At 46.6% G+C, this 14,073-nt stretch overlaps 2 protein-coding genes across 2 annotated transcripts in view; one reads left to right on the plus strand and one right to left on the minus strand.

Annotated features, from left to right (window-relative positions):
• LOC141182760 (uncharacterized) overlaps positions 1-14,073 on the minus strand; it is a 166,749-nt gene that overhangs the window by 16,917 nt on the left and 135,759 nt on the right. The window lies entirely within an intron of this gene.
• The window catches only part of LOC141182883 (uncharacterized), a 60,058-nt gene continuing 55,516 nt past the window's right edge, over positions 9,532-14,073 (plus strand). The window contains exon 1 of the mRNA XM_073661002.1: positions 9,532-9,617. The gene's annotated coding sequence lies outside the window, so the exon portion shown is untranslated. The remainder of the gene's footprint in view (positions 9,618-14,073) is intronic.

Raw genomic sequence — 14,073 nt, forward strand, 5'->3', positions numbered from 1 at the left:
CTGGAGCAGCGGCAGCAGGTAAGGAGAAGTGAGGTGAGTATTTGATTTTTTTTTTATTGTATGGAGGCATGGGGCATTATATGGTGGGGTGGGGAGAGGGGGGTGTGACATCCTGACATCCTGCATGTGGCATTATGAGGGGGGTGTGTGTGACATCCTGTATGGGGCATTGTAAGGGAGGGGGGTGTGACATCCTGACATCCTGCATGGGGCATTATAAGGGAGGGGGGGTGTGACATCCTGCATGGGGAATTATAAGGGGGGTGACATCCTATATGGGGCATTATAAGGGGGTGGGGTGACATCCTGTATGGGGCATTATAAGGGAGGCGGGGTGTGACATCCTGCATGGGGCATTATAAGGGAGGAGGGGTGTGACATCCTGCATGGGGCATTATAAGGGGGGGTGACATTCTACATGGGGCATTATGTGGGGGGAACAGCCTGCATGAGGCATTATGTGGGGGGAACAGCCTGCATGGAGCATTATGTGGGGGGAACAGCCTGCATGAGGCAGTATGTTGGGGCGCAGCCTGCATGGAACGTTATATGGGGGCCAGTATTCTGTATGGAGCATTATATGGGGGCCAGTATCCTGTATGGAGCGTTATATGGGGGCCAGTATCCTGTATGGAGCATTATATGGGGGCCAGTATTCTGTATGGAGCATTATATGGGGGCCAGTATCCTGTATGCAGCGTTATATGGGGGCCAGTATCCTGTATGGAGCGTTATATGGGGGCCAGTATACTGTGTGGAGCGATTCGCCGGTTTCTGAGCTATTGTAGAATTTACAATAGATATCGCTCATGTAATGTAGTAAGTGAAATCCTTGGCCTTGTACTATATATATATATTTCTCTGAGGTATCTGTGCATCATGAATCGTGGTATGTGTTAAAGGGGCCACTGAGACTTTTTCGCCCGGGGCTCACAAAAACCTGGGCTGGCCCTGGTAATGAGCGTTCTTATCCCACAGGTGTCTCACTGATTTCTTTACCACTCATTTGTGTGTAAATAATATTACATTTGCTCAGAGCCGCAGCGAGGGGTTCAGCCAGGGGCGGACATACTGCCGATGCAGCCGCACCCGGGCCCAGAGGTGGAGGGGGGCCCATGCAGGAAGGGGCGTACTGCTCAGGCAGTAGACCACGCAGCCGCTTTTGGGCCCCTCAGTTATGGGGCCCGATTCTGCTTAACCCCGTCCACTCCCACCCATAATGATTTTTGATACCTAGGGCAAAGTGCGAGCATTGAAAAAGGGGACGCGTCATGCAGGAGAGAGGCCGCTGGCCAATGGACGATTCCCCATCAGACTGATGAGAGCGCTCATTGACTGCTGTCTGTCCTCCTGCAGGGTCTTACAGTGGGTCTTCTGTCTCCTGCTGTTCCCTTCCCAGCAGCATTTCCTCAAAGAGTAGAGGGTGGGGGAGGAGAGTCCACAGCATCGGACAGCACGTAGGGGCAGGAAGCTGAAATCAGTCCTGTCTGCTGTGTCCTCTCCTCCACAGTGCGTTCTGCAGCCCTTTCCAGAAGACCCCAATATCATAAAAGATTAGTATATGAGTGTATGTATATGTGTGCAGGGCTGCCACCAGAAAATTCAGGTCCCTTACTGGCAAAATTTTCGGGCCCCCTGAGACTCCACCCCAGCTCCGCCTTCACTCCTCGAACCTTCATCAGTCACACCGTTCACTCTTGGAAAAACTCCACTTCTGCACCACATCCTTAGTAATCACACATTAAGGTTATGTGCCCACAGTCAGGAGCCGCCTGCGGCCCCAAAGCTGCGGGATAGCCGCGTGGCTTCTGCCCTCATTTTATGCAAAAGAGTGGCGCGATTTTTTTTTTTGTACATGCGGACTTTCCACATAAAGGTAAAGTCTGTGGAGAAAGTCCACATGTGAACCCGCAAGTCAAATTGACATGCTGCTGGTCTGAAAGATGTGCCGCAAGTCAATTTCCGCGGGTAATCTGCAGGTGCACAGAATTGCAGAGTGGATATGGGATTTCTAGAAATCCATGCACTATGCTGTAACATCTGGCCGCTGTAGGTTTGATGCTGGATACGCACGCAGTGTCAAACCCGCAGTGGCTCTTGACTGTGTGCACAAAACCTAAAAATTCCCATAGAACACCAGATCACATACATAGCCAGCAGCTTTTGTTTTGGCCAAAAGAGTTTGTAAGCCAACACCATGACAAGGTGGGCTTTTCTGGCTGGACCCTGCTCTACTCTAGCCTATTAAACATTTCTGGAAATATCTTGTACTCTTTTTAGGTATATTTTTATTTATTTTTCTTTAAGGGAATGTGTCACATACATTTTTTAAAATGACCAATAATAACACATACAAGGGACAAATACCGTCACACTATGGCCGGACCACATAGTGGCCGAATATTACCACATACAAAGAATACCGCCACACCATGACTAGACCACATATTACCACCCCATAGTGACCGAATAATACTACATACAAGGAACAAATACCACCAAACCATGGCCGGACCACATATTACCACAACATAGTGACTGAATAATACCACATACAAGGAACAAATATCGCCACACCATGACTGGAGTACATATTACCACCTCATAGTGACCGAATAATACCACGTACAAGGGAAAAATATCGCCACAACATTACCAGACCACATATTACTACCACATAGTGACCGAATACTACAATCCTGATCATTAATAAAAAAAAATACTAATATTACCATAAGTGCCATTATACACAGGAGCTCTGTACATAGTATACAGTGTATAGTGTCAATGTACAGGTAATACAGGGATCACTAGTGACATTATACACTGGAGCTCTGTATATAGTGTCAGTGTACAGGTAATACAGAGATCACCAGTGACATTATACACCACAGCTTTGTATATAGTGTCAGTGTACAGGTAATACAGGGATCACCAGTGGCATTATACATCACAGCTCTGTATATAGTGTCAGTGTACAGGTAATACAGTGATCACCAGTGACATTATACACAGGAGCTCAGTATATAGTGTCAGTTTATAGGTAATATAGTGATCACTGGTGACATTATACACAGAAGCTCTGTATATAGTGTCAGTGTACAGGTAATACAGGGATCACCAGTGACATTATACACAGGAGCTCTGTATATAGTGTCAGTATACAGATAATACAGGGATCACCAGTGACATTATACACAGGAGCTCTGTATATAGTGTCAGTGTACAGGGATCACCAGTGACATTATAAACAGGAGCTCTGTATATAGTGTCAGTGTACAGGTAATACAGGGATCACCAGTGACATTATACACAGGAGCTCTGTATATAGTGTCAGAGTACAGATAATACAGAGATCACCGGTGACATTATACACAGGTGAGAGGGTTAGGGAGCTGCAACGCTGAATTCAAACAGGGTGAAGATAGTCCACTGTACGGTGCCGGTCTGGCTGGTGAGCACAGCCATATGAAGAAAACTAAAAGGAGAAAATCGGCACTCCAACAGGTACAATATGAAAAAACTTTATTGTTTCATTTAAAAAAAGGGAAACAATTTAAAATTCTTATGCGTTTCTGGCGCTAGGATTGCGCCCTTAGTCATAGCAGATGAGAAAAGGACAATGAAGTCATATATATATACAAGTACAATGGAGTCACATGACACGAAATGAGAAATCAATTAGACATTAAAAAGGTGTGAAGAAAATCCAAGCCACAGTTCACATTGAGGGAGACGAGATCAAATACAGACAAGATGATCATTGCAAGCGTCACACAACAAGCCAGAAATGCAAAACACCATGATGGTGAAAAATAAGATAGAATTAGACCTCATACTCATGCATATCCGTATCCCCCTCTGTATATAAACTGTTTATTGCAGGACATTTGTGTGAAGACCACCGGTGTTAGCTGCCAGGGGCTTATCCCATATAGGAACACAACACCGGGATTAAGTGTACAGGTGTGAGATCACAGGGTCAGAACATCGCAAATGCCATCAACTATAGCAACGGAAAGTGGGAGGATATACTGATTATAGAGGGACAGGAACATGTATGCATGAGATGGATGCTAGATTCAGTATTGAGCATCGCAATAACAATGTCCAATAAACAGAGAAAACGCATCAATGTCTAAATTGTGAATAGAAATATTGTTCTTATCGATCTGACACACGTAAAAATATAATATAAAATAATATGCACAATAACCAGTATGGAGAAACTATAAACCTATAACAATGAACATATAAAGGGGAAAAAAAATATGCAAATCAAAATTCAATACATAGTAGAAAATTTACAAGGAAATCCACCCACATCTGATCTGGTGCAAAGTATAATATCCTGGTAAAGTATCATAGAGCCGCAGATATACCGAGCATTATCAGTCATATCAACGGGAGGCAAATAGATGCATCATTGTAAAACAGACGAGAACAAGTACAGAACACTGGTGAGATTACTGTGGAGCATTGTAATGGCGAATTAGATTACTGTGGAGCATTGTAATGGCGAATCAGATTACTGTGGAGCATTGTAATGGCGAATTAGATTACTGTGGAGCATTGTAATGGCGAATCAGATTACTGCGGAGCATTGTAATGGCGAATCAGATTACTGTGGAGAATTGTAATGGCGAATCAGATTAGATGGAGCGTACAAATCCATGATATCCAGGAGCTGGATGTATAACAGATCAATGGCAATGGGAGACGTCTGCATAGAGTCTGATGGAGAACCTGATCGTGAGGCTATAGATGGAGCAAGTATTTCTATCTGTATCAACGAAAAACAGGTAATTACATTATAATAAAACTGATAAAAACAAATATCTGATGCAGAACTTAATCGTGAAGCTGTGGATGTAGCGGGAATTTCTATCTGTATCAACGAAAAACAAATCATTGAATTATATTGTGAAAAAACTGACAAAAATAAATATATGAGAAATGGAAGATAAATAAGCTGCAGAACATTGCAATGGAAATACTCAGTCATTGCTGAAAATCTTTAAGATATTTGCATCATTTCTGTGCGTTCTGCGAAGATGAATCAGCAATGATAGCGCAATATACAGAAAGGCAAATAAGTACACCGGCAAATAATAACCGGAAAAACACAAAATAAATTCAGAAAACCTGGAAAGTCACCATATAGATGTCTGCTGGGAAGAAACCAGTATGAATTTCATCAATAGATGTAAAACCGGTCATTGCGGAAATTCATTACCCGAAGGGTATTTAGTATTTACACGTCAGATCCAGAAGGCTTCACGCATATTAAGGTGTTTCTGTCTGTTTCCACCCCTTACCGGATAATTAACTTTTTCATGACCAAAGAAAGAAAAATGTGTGAGATCATTATTCTCTATGGACACAAAATGTTTTGATGCCCCGGAGTATGTGCTATTAGAACTGTTGATATATGAAATCTGCTCCGGTGGTCTCTATGAATCCTACCAATTTGTATAAAACAATGTTGTCCACTATTCTGGAGGAAGGCATTTATTTGTCGGTGTTTAATAACAAAGCTCTGGCTCTTTCCTGATTATCCAATTTTTCATGGGCTCCCCAAAACACACATGGGTATCTCCCCTCCCCCACCCTTCACCCTATTATCTAGGGTATGGGTTCATTGAATGAGTATTTAACCAATGGCTGGTGAACATTTGTATCCTCTGGTTATTCAAACACCAGGCTATGTGAAAGATACTACATCTGTCCTGAGGGTTTTTGACAGGTTCGTGTGGCAGGAAGAGTATAGGTTTGTCACCAGCAATGTTGTCAACCTGTATTCCTCCATCCCTCACGCATTGGCCGTCATTGCCGTTCAACACCATTTAAATAAATATAGTGGATATTCTGTGAATTTACAAAGGTTCATTATAACATAAAATATTTGTTGTCCCACAACAATTTTATGTTTGATTCTAAATATTATTTACAAGTACTTGGAGCCCCCATGGGCTCCAAATTCTCACCATCTTTGGCTATTCTGTACATGTCGTGGTGGGAAGAAATTTACATTTTTTCTGATGATAATCCATTTTTTGAGCACATTTTTTTGCTTGGTAGATATGTTGATGATGTACTTTTGGTATGGAGAGGTGACTCCCAGTTAGTGTCACAATTTGTTTTGTAATTGAATTCCTATTCCTTAAATTTAAAATTCACTGTCAGCGAACCTATGATTTCCACTCCATTTCTGGATATTTTCCTGACAGGGATAGTAACATCTCATAAAGTGGACACCACACTCTATAGAAAAACTTTGTCAGGCAACACATTACTGTAGTCTTCCAATTCTCAACTTACTCTATACAGTTCGCAGGGATGACTCAGTATAGGTGGAGGGAAGCACTCCGATGCCCGTTCAGAGAATGTGACCCGCACTACACAAAATTTGTAACTTCCAACATAAGTGCTGATCCATCCTCCATGGATTCTTTTATGCCTACGGGGAGACCTGCCCACACACCCCCTGTGATGACATCACGGGGGCTGGTCTCCAGCCTTCATATTTTTATTAGATATCTGGTTTTTGCAATAACTTATCGTGGGTTGATCGTAGAGGCCCGAAAGTGATACCATATTTTCCGTTATGATTTTACCTTTCTCCAGAGACCACACACGATATAGCTGCCATCTGCTATTTTGCTACTTTTGTGCCACAGCTCCCCAGAGGGGCTTACAGCGACGGGAAAATATCCATATTGTTCCTTAGCTGACCCTGCCACCCAAAATATAGGCTCCACTATTATCGGACATATGGAACTTTAGTTATTCCCTATTCTGTATCGGCTTTGGGCTGTCTGCAGGCCTTTGCTACATTCCCTTCGAAGCACTGGAAATACAACCTTCTCAGTTAGCGGTATATCTATCACAAGCCTGTGTTAATTGGGTTTGGTAGCACCTTTTGGGCCAGCATTAGCTTACAAGGCCCTTCTCATGTGTGTGTTAACTTGCATAGAGGCCACTGGCCAAAGTGTCAGCTCTTCTCCCGTGGACAATTACTATAGGGAAGGAGGGAAGAGGAGTCTGAGAGAGAGACTTCTTAATATCTATGACAGGGGAGAAGAAAAGATTTTCAATATTTCCATGACAATCTGTTTTTCATTGATACAGATAGAAATGCTTGCTATACCTATAGCTTCACAATCAAGTTTTGCATCAGACTCTATGCAGACGTATCCCATTGCAATTGATCTGTTATACATCCAACTCCTGGATAGCAGGATTTGTAAATTCCATCTAATCTGATTCACCATTGCAATGTTCCACAGTAATCTCACCAGTGTTTTGTACATACTTGTTTTCGTCTGTTTTACAATGATGCATCTATTTGCCTCCCGTTGATATGATTGATAATGCTTGATATATCTGCGGCTCTATGATCCTTTGCCAGGATATTATGCTTTGCACCAGATCAGATGTGGGTGTATTTCCTAACATCGGTGGTTTTCACACAAATTTCCTGCAATAAACAGTTTATATACAGGGTGGGATACAAATATGCATAAACAAGAATATGAGGTTTAATTCTATGTTCCTTGTATGTAGTATTATTTGGTCACTATGTGGTGGTAATATGTGGTCTGGTCATGGTGTGGTGGTATTTGTTCCTTGTATGTAGTATTATTCGGTCAATATATGGTCTACTCATGGTGTGTCGCTATTCTTTGTATGTGGTATTATTTGGTCACTATGTGGTGGTAATATGTAGTCCGGCCATGGTGTGACGGTTTTTGTCCCTTTGTATGTGATATTATATGAAAAAATGTATGCGACACATTCCCTTAAAGAAAAATAAATAAAAATATACCTAGATAGAGTACTGGATATTTTAAGAAATGTTTAATAGGTTAGAGTAGAGTAGGGCCCTGCCAGAAGAGTCTCCTTGTCGTGGCGGCGGCTTACAAAATCTTTTGGCCAAAACAAAAACTTGCTGCTATGTATGTGATCTGGTGTTCTATGGGAACTGTTAGGGTATGTGCTCATGGTCAGAGCAGCTGCAGGTTTGGCAAGGTGTTACAGCATAGTGGATAGGATTTCTCCGCTTCGAACACCTCGTACACACGCGACTCCGCTCCATACGCCTCGTACACACGCGGCTCCGCTCCGTATGCCTCGTACACACGCGGCTCCGCTCCGTACGCCTCGTACACACGCGGCTTCGCTCCGTACGCCTCGTACACACGCGGCTTCGCTCCGTACGCCTCGTACACACGCGGCTCTGCTCCATACGTCTCGTACACACGCGGCTCCGCTCCGTACACCTCGTACACACGCGGCTCCGCTCCGTACTCCTCGTACACACGCGGCTCCGCTCCGTACGCCTCGTAGACACGCGGCTCCGCTCCGTACGCCTCGTACACACGCGGCTCCGCTTCGTACACACGCGGCTCCGCTTCGTACACCTCGTACACACGCGGCTCTGCTCCGTACACCTCGTACACACGCGGCTCTGCTCCGTACACCTCGTACACGCGCGGCTCCGCTCCGTACGCCTCGTACACACGCACGGCTCCGCTCCGTACGCCTCGTACACACGCACGGCTCCGCTCCGTACGCCTCGTACACACGCACGGCTCCGCTCCGTACGCCTCGTACACACGCACGGCTCTGCTCCGTACGCCTCGTACACACGCACGGCTCTGCTCCGTACGCCTCGTACACACGCACGGCTCTGCTCCGTACGCCTCGTACACACGCACGGCTCTGCTCCGTAAGCCTCGTACACACGCACGGCTCTGCTCCGTACGCCTCGTACACACGGCTCCGCTCCGTACACCTCGTACACACGCGACTCCGCTCCGTACACCTCGTACACACGCGGCTCCGCTCCGTACACCTCGTACACACGCGGCTCCGCTCCGTACACCTCGTACACACGCGGCTCCGCTCCGTACACCTCGTACACACGCGGCTCCGCTCCGTACACCTCGTACACACGCGGCTCCGCTCCGTACACCTCGTACACACGCGGCTCCGCTTCGTACACCTCGTACACACGCGGCTCCGCTTCGTACACCTCGTACACACGCGGCTCTGCTCCGTACACCTCGTACACACGCGGCTCTGCTCCGTACACCTCGTACACACGCGGCTCTGCTCCGTACACCTCGTACACACACGGCTCTGCTCCGTACACCTCGCACACACACGGCTCTGCTCCGTACACCTCGTACACACATGGCTCTGCTCCGTACACCTCGTACACACACGGCTCCGCTCCGTACGCCTCGTACACACGCGGCTCTGCTCCGTACACCTCGTACACGCACGGCTCCGCTCCGTACGCCTCGTACACGCGCGGCTCCGCTCCGTACACCTCGTACACGCGCGGCTCCGCTCCGTACACCTCGTACACGCCCGGCTCTGCTCCGTACACCTCGTACACACGCGGCTCTGCTACATCCACACTGTAAACCCCTCCTGACCCCACACATAAACTTCAGCTCATCCAGCACCATGACAACCAGCACAGCAGAGTCCTGCATCCACTGAGGCCCCTGATCATGTGACCCCTGACTCCTCCCCTCCTGTGACCTCATCACAGCTCCTGTGCGCACAGAGCAGCCATATATGTGGTGGCGGCTCTGCAGGTGGAGGTATGTGGAGACCCCATTACTGGGTGCAGGGGGCATTAACCCCTTCAGCACGGAGACTCTTTTGGGGTCTTGTGTTGCCCCTTTATAAGAATCATAAGGTTTTTGTTCTGTTTCCTGTAATAGATACATACGACCCAACTATGGAGACAGGAAGGGGGGAAACGTATTGTTCTCATAGTACGGGACCCCTTTACTGGCCCCACAGTGTAATGCCCCCATTATGCCCCTTATACAGGATGTATGATGCACCCACACAGTGTAATGCCCCCATTATGCCCCTTATGCAGGATGTATGATGCCCCCACACAGTGTAATGCCCCCATTATGCCCCTTATGCAGTATGTATGATGCCCCCACACAGTGTAATGCCCCCATTATGCCCCTTATGCAGGATGTATGATGCACCCACACAGTGTAATGCCCCCATTATGCCCCTTATGCAGGATGTATGATGCCCCATTATGTCCCTTGTGCAGGATGTATGATGCCCCCCACAGTGTAATGCCCCCATTATGCCCCTTATGCAGGATGTATGATACCCCCCACACAATGTAATGCCCCCATTATGCCCCTTATGCAGGATGTATGATGCCCCCCACACAGTGTAAAGCCCCCATTATGCCCCTTATGCATGATGTATGATGCCCCCACACAGTGTAATGCCCCCATTATGCCCCTTATGCAGTATGAATGGTGCCCCTTATTATTATTTATTATTATAGCACCATTTATTCCATGGCGCTTTTACATGTGATAGGGATATACATAGCAAAAACATTTACATAATCTTAACAAAACGAGTCAGCGACTGGTACAGGAGGAGAAAGGACCCTGCCCGCGAGGGCTCACAGTCTACAAGGGATGGGTGGGAGTAGAGGAGGTCATGCAGTAATGTGGTGGTTACTGCAGGTTTTAGGCTTGTCGGAAGAGGTAGGTCTTCAGGTTTCTTTTGAAGGCTTCCATGGTAGGCGAGAGTCTGATATGTTGGGGTAGAGAGTTCCAGAGTAGGGGGAATGCCCGGGAGAAATCTTGTATGCGATTGTGGGAAGAGGAGATAAGAGGGGAGTAGAGAAGGAGATCTTGTGAGGATTGGAGGTTGCGTGCAGGTAAGTACCGGGAAACTAAATCACAGATGTATGGAGGAGACAGGTTGTGGATGGCTTTGTATGCCATAGTTAGGGTTTTGAACTTGAGCCTCTGGGCAATGGGGAGCCAGTGAAGGGATTGACAGAGGGGAGAGGCCGAGGAATAGCGGGGGGACAGGTGGATTAGTCGAGCAGTAGATTTTAGGATAGATTGGAGGGGTGCAAGAGTGTTGGATGGGAGGCCACAGAGCAGGAGGTTGCAGTAGTCAAGGCGGGAGATGATGAGGGCATGCACTAGTGTTTTTGCAGAGTCTTTGCTGAGGAATGCACGGATCCGGGAGATATTTTTGAGTTGGAGTCGGCAGGAAGTGGAAAGGGTTTGGATATGTGGTTTGAAGGAGAGATCAGGGTCCAGGGCTACCTCAAGGCAGCGAGCTTGTGGGACTGGGGAGAGTGAACAGCCATTGACGTTAATGGATAGGTCAGACGGGGGATATGAATGAGAGGGTGGAAAGATGATGAACTCTGTTTTATCCATGTTGAGTTTTAGAAATCTGGCAGAGAAGAAGGATGAGATGGCGGACAGACATTGTGGGATTTTGGTTAGTAGAGAGGAGATATCGGGTCCAGAGAGGTATATCTGTGTGTCATTATCATAGAGGTGATACTGAAAGCCGTGAGACTCTATGAGCTGTCCCAGGCCGAGGGTGTAGATGGAGAAGAGCAGAGGTCCTAGAACTGAACCTTGGGGGACACCGACAGATAGGGGGCGAGATGAGGAGGTGGTGCGTGAGTGGGAGACGCTGAATGTCCTGTCTGTTAGGTATGAGGAGATCCAAGATAGGGCCAAGTCCGTGATGCCAAGAGATGAGCGAATGGTTGACTGTGTTGAAGGCGGATGACAGGTCCAGAAGGAGGAGGATGGAGTAGTGTCGCTTGGATTTGGCGGTTAGTAGGTCTTTGGTGACTTTGGTCAGGGCAGTTTCAGTCGAGTGATGCGGTCGGAAGCCAGATTGTAGGCGGTCGAAGAGGGAGCAGGAGGAGAGGTGGGAGGACATTTCAAGGTGGACATGTTGTTCTAGTAGTTTTGAGGCATAGGGGAGAAGTGATATGGGGTGGAAGCTAGTCAGAGAGGATGGGTCAAGGGAGGGCTTTTTGAGGATGGGTGTGATTAAGGCGTGTTTGAGACATGAGTGGGAGACACCGGTTGTTAGTGACAGGTTGAAGAGGTGGGTTAGGGTTGGGATGAAGACTGTGGTAAGGTTAGAGATGAGGTGGGATGGGATTGGGTCAAGTTCGCAGGTGGTGAGGTGTGATTTGGAGAGTAAAGAGGAGACTTGACCTTCTGTAATGGTGGAGAAGTGGGGTTTGGAGGAGGAAGGTTGAGTAGATATGAGGAGGGGTTGTGCGGACTTAGGCAAAAGCTTTGTCTGACGGTGTCAATCTTCTGCTTGAAGAATGAGGCAAAGTCTTCGCCTGAGATGAGAGAAGAGGGAGGAGGCGCTTGTGGACGAAGGAGAGAATTGAATTTGTTAAATAGCTGTTTAGGGTTGTGGAACGGGGAAGATATGAGAGATGAGAAGTATGTTTGTTTTGCTGCAGTGAGTGTGGACTTGAAAATGGTGAGAGATTGTTTGAATGCGATGAAGTGCTCGATGGAGTGAGATCTTTTCCATCTCCGCTCCGCAACCCTGGAGGCCCGTCGCAGTTCTTTAGTAAGTTTGGTGTGCCAGGGTTGCCTGTTGATTCTGCGAGCTTTGGTATGTGTGAGAGGGGCGATCGAGTTGAGAGCTGCAGCTATTGTGGTGTTATATAAAGCGGCAGCAACATCTGCATTGTGTAAGGAATTTATGTCTGTAAGAGGGAGGAGGGATTCAGAGAGTGAGTGTAGGTCAAGGTGTTTGAGGTTTCTGCGAGGGTGTGTAAGTTCGTGGAGTGGGGATTGTGCACCTGGAGAGGAGAGGGTAGAGAAGACCATTGAGCAAGGCCGAAGGAGGAAGTGAGGGATAGGAACTTAGAGACAGACAAGTGGGAAGTGTCAATGGGGATGTTGAAGTCGCCCATTATGATAGTGGGGATGTCAGCGGAAAGGAAGTGAAGCAGCCAGGTGGTGAAGTGGTCTAAGAAAGTGGTGGCTAGCCCTGGAGGTTGGTAAATGACGGCCAGTTGGAGGTCAGAGAGGGAATAGATGCGCACACAGTGCACCTCAAAAGAGGGGAGTGTAACGGAGGGTGGCAGTGGGATTTTGGTGAAAGCGCAGAGTTCTGATAGGAGGAAACCTACGCCTCCACCATGTTTGCCATTGGGGCGGGGAGTGTGGGAAAGGTGGAATCCGCCATACGAAAGTATGGAGGATGTATGATGCCTCCATTATGCCCCTTATGCAGTATGAATGTCCCCACACAGCGTAATCCCCCTTATGCAGTATGTATGCTGCCCCAACACACAGTATAATGTTGTCATAGTACCGCCTGATGTTCTGCAGTTAGAATAAGTCCTGAGGTTTTATAGTTGTAATAATCCCTCTGGAAAATGCTTTTGCCTTTGCCTGCTCCCCTCCATGTATACTCCTATTTACTAATGGTATGTGACCCAGCTTTTCCGTCTTGACTCCCATGCCGATTTCCCTATACTTCTCTACTACTATTTACTAATGGTATGTCCTCCAAGTTACACCTGCTACCCCCTACTTTCATTTATGACCTTGTTTACTTAGTCTTTGACTATCCAGGATCTGTTTGAGCCCTAATCAGCTGATCAAGATGAGCACAGACCACTCCCCTCTGGTTCACAGCTGAATGCATTCTTTTACAAATATATTGTGGGCCAGGAGTCTGTGTCAGACTTTAGTCTGTGGCCATTACCTTAAGTATGGCCATTAGCAGAAGTATGAGAAATAAGAATTAATCCTGAAGGCAACTGAAGGTAACTGGATGCTAAGTCCCAGTAAACAAAGTTTGTCTTTGTTTTCACTCTCACCCCCTTAATCCTTCACGTCTTACAACCACCCCTAATCCCTACACCTAGTAAGGAACTCTTGATCTCTCCCTCCATTCTCCCCATCCATCTCACCTCCTCCTCAGAGCTATTCCTCAACATACAGTACAGACCAAAAGTTTGGACACACCTTATCATTTAAAGATTTTTCTGTATTTTCTTGACTATGAAAATTGTACATTCACACTGAAGGCATCAAAACTATGAATTAACACGTGGAATTATATACTTAACAAAAAAGTGTGAAACAACTGAAAATATGTCTTATATTCTAGGTTCTTCAAAGTAGCCACCTTTTGCTTTGATGACTGCTTTGCACACTCTTGGCATTCTCTTGATGAGCTTCAAGAGGTAGTCACCGGAAATGGTCTTCC

Source organism: Phyllobates terribilis, unplaced genomic scaffold, assembly GCF_046119375.1.
Source record: "Phyllobates terribilis strain yellow unplaced genomic scaffold, ASM4611937v1 Scaffold_36__1_contigs__length_13169755, whole genome shotgun sequence".
Taxonomy (NCBI): domain Eukaryota; kingdom Metazoa; phylum Chordata; class Amphibia; order Anura; family Dendrobatidae; genus Phyllobates; species Phyllobates terribilis.